Source organism: Coenobita brevimanus, chromosome 45, assembly GCF_032717465.1.
Source record: "Coenobita brevimanus isolate Jiangsu-jjx chromosome 45, ASM3271746v2, whole genome shotgun sequence".
In the NCBI taxonomy this organism is placed as follows: Eukaryota; Metazoa; Arthropoda; class Malacostraca; order Decapoda; family Coenobitidae; genus Coenobita; species Coenobita brevimanus.
In genome coordinates, this window is record NC_136998.1 from 37,612,304 (window position 1) to 37,619,234 (window position 6,931).

Below are 6,931 nucleotides of genomic sequence, written 5' to 3' on the forward strand. Positions count from 1 at the left end.
TTTCTTTCCATCTACCCACTTTCCCATTTACCCATCTACATAGCTATTCCATATTCTCTTTCCCATCTACTCATCTCATCTATACCTCCTTTCCCATCTATCCACTTGCTTTCAGTATTTACCCACTTGCTACCTATTTCCCCTTCCACTTGTTCTCCTCCATTTCCCCACCTCCTCCATTTACTCACCCTCGTTTATATACCCTATCTACCCACGTATACTACCCATCTACTACCTTCCCATCTACCAAACTCCTTAACCTCTCGTCTACCCTAGTCGCCTTTAAGCCATTTTCATGTCTCCCTCACACACACACACACACACACACACACACACACACACACACACAACCTGACAAAGAAAATAGCCTACCTACCTCCTTATGGCCAGGTGTAGCCAGATGGGAGGATCATTTTGACTAGAAACCAAGGAGATTCAGCCCTACCTTGCCACCTCTGCCATCTACTCATCTACCCTACCACTCTACCTTTACATTCTTTCTCACCTGACACCTGCCCACCTGTAATCAGTGTACCGGAAGAGGCGATGTCTCGGTCCAGGTGAGCATGCGAAATTAGAGAGGAGGGAGAGAAGAAGAGGCTGGAGGAAAGTAGAGAAGAGGTTAGAGGAAAGAAGAGTAGAGGAGGTTGGAGAGAGAGAGAGAGAGAGAGAGAGAGAGAGAGAGAGAGAGAGAGAGAGAGAGAGAGAGGTGGGGGGGGGTGGCTCAACGTCCTCATACACGTTCCTGACATTTATTAACGAGAGCGTGCTGGACCCTGGCTTTCTCCTCTCTTTATTTTCTCTATTTAGTCCTCCCTATCTTTCATTTCTCTAATAAGGCCCACTCTATTATCCACACTTAATTACCTCCTCTCTCTGTTAAGAAAGTCTATTTTTCTTTTTAATTTATTCTTTATTTTACTCTGTTTAGTCCTCTCTCTCTCTTTCTCTCTTTCTCTCTCTCTTTCTCTCTCTCTCTCTCTCTCTCTCTTAATTGAAATAGAGAAAACGGGAGGGGAACAACGGGGTGTCTTCCTTATTAGCGAATGATTACAAGAACTGCACGCTGGGGAGGAGAGGGGAGGGGGAAGGGGAAGGGGAAGAGGAAAGGGGAGGTGGAGGGGGAGGGGAAGGGGAAGGGGAAGGGAGGTGAGGGAAAGAGAATATGAAAAGGTCAAGGGATGGAAGGGAGGAGAAGAGAGGGGTAGGAAAGAAGATGGGGATGGAAGGGGAGGGGGAAGGGCGGGAAGGGAAAGAGGATATGGAAAGGTTGGGGAGAGAAGGATGAGAGAAGAGGAGGAGAGGCTGGAGGGAGGGGAAGGGAAAGGGAGAGGAGGGTTTAGGGAGGGTAAAAGAAGGGGAAGGAAAATGGAGGTGGAAAGGTAAAGGAATGGAAAAGGACTGGAAAGGGTAGAATAGAGGGGGAGGGGTGGGGAAGGGGATTGGGTAGAGGAAAGAGAAGGGAGAGGGTAGAGAGGGGAGAGGAAAGCTAGAGAAAGAGATGTAAAGGTGAGACAATGGGTGGGGATAAGAGAGAAAGGTGTGGGAAGGGGAGGGGAAGGGAAGGGAAGAGAAGGAGGTGGAGGAGAGGGAAGGACAAGGGGAGGGTAGAAGTGAGAGGGAAGGAGTAACTTGGAAAAGAATAAGGAAAGTAACGGGGAGGAGGAGCGAAGGGGAAAGAGAGATGGAAGCGAACTGATGTGAAAGCGAAGAGAAAGGAGGGGCAGAGGGTGAAAGGAGAGACACTTGGGAGAAGAGGAGGAGAATGAGGAGACGGAGAGAAGGAGAGGACATGGAGAGAGGAGGAGAGTGAGGAGATGGAGAGAGAAAGAGAGTGCGGAGATGGAGAGAGAAGGAGAGTGATGAGATGGAGAGAGAGAGAGAGAGAGAGAGAGAGAGAGAGAGAGAGAGAACTATACAACCACAACACTGTCTCTTCTTAACTAAACCCCTTCTCTTCCCATTAACCCCCCCCAAATAAAAAAAAAAGTTGGAAAAGGGGAAAATGTGAGAAATCAGGAGGGGAAAAGTGGGGAAGGGATGGGGTTTGGGGATGAGGGAAGGGGTTGGGGATGGAGGAGAAGAGAGGAATGATGAAAAGAAGAAGAGTTGAGAGATAGGGGGAAAAAAAAGGAAGAATGGGAAAGAAAGACTTGGGAAGAGGAAAAGGGAAAGGGTTGGGAAGGAAGGAGGGGAAGTAAGAGACGGGAGAGACGGTTGAAATGAAGAAGGGAGAGATGGAGAAGAGGAGGGGGAGAGGTGGAGAAGAGGGGGGGAAGAGGGGAGGGGAAGGAAGGGAAGGGTATGAAACGCGAGGTGAGGAGAGACGATTAAATAAGAAAAATGAGCAAAACATGAAAGGAAGAGTGATAAATTGAGCTTAAAGGAGGTGTGAGAGGGGAATGAGGGGAGGGGGAGCCTGGGTGAGGAGAAGGGAGGGGGAGGGAAGGTTAGATGAGGGGGAGGAGGAACCTGGGTGAGGGGAAGGGAAGGTTAGGTGTGGGGTGGGGGATGGAAGGTTAGATGAGGGGAGGAGGAGTGAGGAGAGGTTATGCGAGGATAAGTGAGGGAGTGACGAGATGGGGTAGGAGGGGATGGGGTGAGGGAAAGAAGGGGGTGGGGGGAAGAGGGGGATGAGGGGAAAAGGGGGTGAGGGGGAGGGGTACCCACTAATAATTACTCCCATCATTTTTTAAAATATTTATAATTTTTCTTTGCCTCGACTTCAAACTAATTAATTTTTTCATTATTTTTCTTCAACGCAATTTATAATGGCTGACACACAGGATTTTGGAGAGAGTTGAGGAGGGAAGTGGGGTGGGGTGAATGGAAGTAGAAGTGGGGTGAGGCAGGAGGGGTGGGGTGGGGGGAGAGGGGAGGGGGAGAAGGAAGAGAGGGGAGAAGTGGAGTAGGATGTGGGGTGAGGTGGAATGGAGTGGAATGAGATGGGGTGTTTTTTATTTTTTAATTAAGTGGGGTGGGGGTGGAGTGGGGTGGAAGGGGTGGAAAAAATGGGTGGAGGGGTGGAATGAGAGGTGTGGAGTGCTGCTGGGATGCTAACAGCTGGAGGAGTGAAATGGATGGGGGGGGGATGGTACTGAGAGGGATGAAACGGGGTGAGATGGGGTAAAATGGGTGGTGGGGTTAGAGTTGATACTAGGGATGGAATGGAGTAAAGGGGGTGGAATGGAGAGGATGAGAGGGGAGTAGTGAGATGAGAGGGGTAGAGATAAATGTGTCTTTGTTTAATCTCACTAAGACCCCTCCATCCTCACCCCCCCCTCCTCTCTCTCTCTCTCTGTTAGCATATATTCTTTCCCATTTTCCACATACCCCATCCTTTCCCTTTCCCTTCCCTCCTCTCCCCCTCTCCCCTCCTCCTTCCTCTCCATCTCTCCTTCCCTCCATCGTCTCCCCTCCTCTCTCCATCCCTCCCTTCCCTCCCCTCCTTCTCTCCACTTGTTATGACGCCAAAGGGAACAAATGAAGATCGCTTTACATGGGGGATCCACCTTACATTCACCAAAATTAATCGACCAAGGAGAGCAAAAGGGGCGCTCCGATCTCGTCTCCTTTAAACCCTAAATTCACCCTTACGACTCCAGGGCTTAAGGGCGGAGTTAAGGGGCTTGGGGAGCTAAGGGGAAAGGGCGGATAAGGCTCAAGGGACAGGGAGATAAAGAATAAAGGATATCTGTCTCCCTTTGCAACTGTCCGTCTGTATGTCTGTCTTTGTCCCTGTCTGCCTGTCGGTCTGTTTCTCCCCCTCCTCTCTCTCTCTCTCTCTCTCTCTCTCTCTGCTACCTTGGGATCATCGAGCATTTTCTCTCGGTCATGTTTTACTGTCATCGCGAGTGTGGGGCGGGGACAAAAGAGGCCACTGACTTGCACACTTTCTCACTCTTGCTCACTTTCTCACTCTTGCTCACTTTCTCACTCTTTGCTCACTTTCTCACTCTTGCTTACTTGCTCACTCTTGCTCACTTTCCCACTCTTCCTCACTTTCTTGTTATTGGTCACTTTCTCTGCCAATTTATTTCTGTTTCTGTCTGTTCGTATGTCTGTCTGTCTGATTTTCCCCCCCCCCTTCTCTCCCTGTCCCTCTCCCTCTGCCCCCCTTCTCTTTCTGTGTGTGTGTGTGTGTGTGTGTGTGTGTGTGTGTATGTGTGTGTGTGTGTGTGTGTGTGTGTGTGTGTGTGTGTGTGTGTGTTTTCTTAACCCTTACCTGACAGCTTCTTGTACAACAGGCATAATGAATGGAAGGCACCACCACCACCACCACCACCACCACCACCACCACCACCATCATCATCATCATCATCATCATCATCATCATCATCATCATCATCATCATCATCAATCCCCAGCTGAGAGGTGGGTAGAGTGTTATATCCCAAAGATAAACCACAAAACTGAGAAAACTAAGAACGATAATCAGCGGAAATTAATCCTGTCTTCATCTCACACGTAAAGCCATAGGTACAGCCGAGGACAAAAGTAATGACCCACCTCTGAACGATAATCAATGAGACAGTGAACGATGATTTCTGAAAGCCAGGGATGCGATATTAGGAAGCCAGTGAATTTCTCAGAATATTACGTAATAGTTCCATAATACTTCGGCCAAAAAGTGGAAAGATATGATCACCACTACGTTTTTTATATATTTACATTCCTTTTTTTCTTTTATGTACACCGTCGAAGAGAGTAATGGCGTCGAGCACCAAGCTAACTACGAAAGAAAGTGAAAAAAGGCAAGGTGGGGAATGGAAAGAGGAAAGGCAAAAAGAGAGGAAAGAGAGAGACAAGGGAGGGGAAAGAAAGCATGGGTAAGGAAAGAGGGGATGGGTATGAACAGAAAGGGAGGAAAAGGGAAAATGTGGCAAATACGAAAGGAAAAAAGGGAAAATGACAACGAAGGGGGCAGATAAGGAAAAAAAAAGGCATAAGAGATAGGGCTAAGGAGAGTGAAGGGAGGGAAAGCAGGAAGATGTGAAGAGATAGGAGGGAAGGAAAATAGAAAAAAACTGAGAAAAGGAATGAATGAGGAATGTGTAGAGAAAGAAAGAAAAGAGAAAAGAAAGCTAAAGACAGGGAAGAAGAAAGGGAGACAAGGGAGAAGAGATAAGGGCAAAGAAAGGGTAAGGAAGAAAGAAAAAGGGTATGAGGGAGAAAGAAGGGTGGGCCGGAGCGTGACCTGGTGATAGTGAATGGGCAGCTGCTTCCCCCTTCCCTCTCGACACACCCATTGGTTGCGGGTTATGGTAGGGAGGGAGTGAAGAGGGAGGGAGGAGAGGTAGGGGGAGAGAAGGAGAGAGAGGGAGAAGAAGGGAGGAGGGAGAGAAAAAGAGAGGTGCAGGAACCGAAGGGAGTAAGAGTTGGAGAGAAAAATAGGGGGTGAAGGGGGAGACTAGGGGGAGGGGAGAGATGGAGGGAAAAGGAAGTTGTAGAGAAAGAGAGAGAAGGAACTGGGAGGGGAGGAAGTGGAAGGGATGGGGAGGAGAAGAAGAATGAGGGGGAGGGGGAGGGAAGGGAGAGGGGGTAAAGGAACTGAAAATTAACCCCTTCACTCCGATGGCGTATTTTCTGTTTTGGGAGGAGAGAGAGAGAGAGAGAGAGAGAGAGAGAGAGAGAGAGAGAGAGAGAGAGAGAAGAATCCAAGAAACCAGCAACAAGACACGAACAAGAATAACCAAACATGTGAGAGCAAGTGAGACAGAGCAAGTAAGAGAGTGAGTGAGTGAGTGAGTGAGAGAGAGGAATGTATCACGCTCTGACAACATCAATAAGTGTCAGGCTGAAGTGCTGACCATGGGCTGACGTGTACTGGTTTGCTGATGGTTGTTGATGCTTATACTGATTGTGCTTCAGGATGTTGGTAGCTGTGGTGGTTGTTTGGTTGTGGTGGTGGTTGTGGTTGTGGGATGGTGGTGTTTGTGGTTGTGGTGATAGTTTTTCGTGTTGTTGCTGGTGGTAGTTGTGGTTGTTGGTTGTGTGGTTGTGTGGGTGTGGTGGATATCATGGTTTTTGTGGTTCTTGCTCTACTCCTGTCACCTTAACTTGGTCCAGATTTTCGTCCCTTTGAAGCTTTTTCCATACATCTCAGTGATAGAATATGGCAATGTTACAGCTTTATATCCTTTCCATAGCACTTCCTCGTGACTAGCATCATTTTCTAGTGCTGATCTGTTGTTACAAGTCAGCATTCGAGATGGAGAGATGACAAATTTAGGCCAAGTTAAAGTGAAAAGAGTTTAGTGGTAGTTATGGTGGTAGATTTTGGTGTGTGTGTGGTGGTGGTGGTAGTTGTGGTTGTTGTGGTAGTTATAGCCATTAGAGGTGCAGTACAAAGCAACAACACAACAACAACAAGTGGAAAACAAAAACAACAATCAACAGGTGTAAAAGGAATGATGGAAGGAAAGTTATAGTGCACGGAAAGACGAGAGAGAGAGAGAGAGAGAGAGAGAGAGAGAGAGAGAGATTAATAAGAAGGAATAGGGACGATGTAAACAGAAGATATCGAGAAAGGAAACTTAAAAAGAAAGTAAAGAAGAAGAAAAGGGGACTCAGAAAAAAAAGAGAGCAAGAAGAGAGGCAAGGATGATGTAGGTTGGAGAGAGAATAAGAGAGGAAGAGGAAGAAGAAGAACGTGTAGGAGGAATAAATGATCGAAGGGCGTGGGAAGGAGGGGGAACGATAGAGGGAAAGAGAAAAAAGAAGGAAGAGGGAAAGAAAGGAGGAAGAAAGAGAAGGAATAATAATAAAAAAAAATGAGATGAAAAGGGTAATAAAGAATGAGAGAGAGAGAGAGAGAGAGAGAGAGAGAGAGAGAGAGAGAGAGAGAGAGAGAGATCAGAGGTCAGAGGGGATTATCAACACATTTAATGAGTGACGGAGGAGGAGGAGGAGGAGGAGGTCGAGAAGGAGG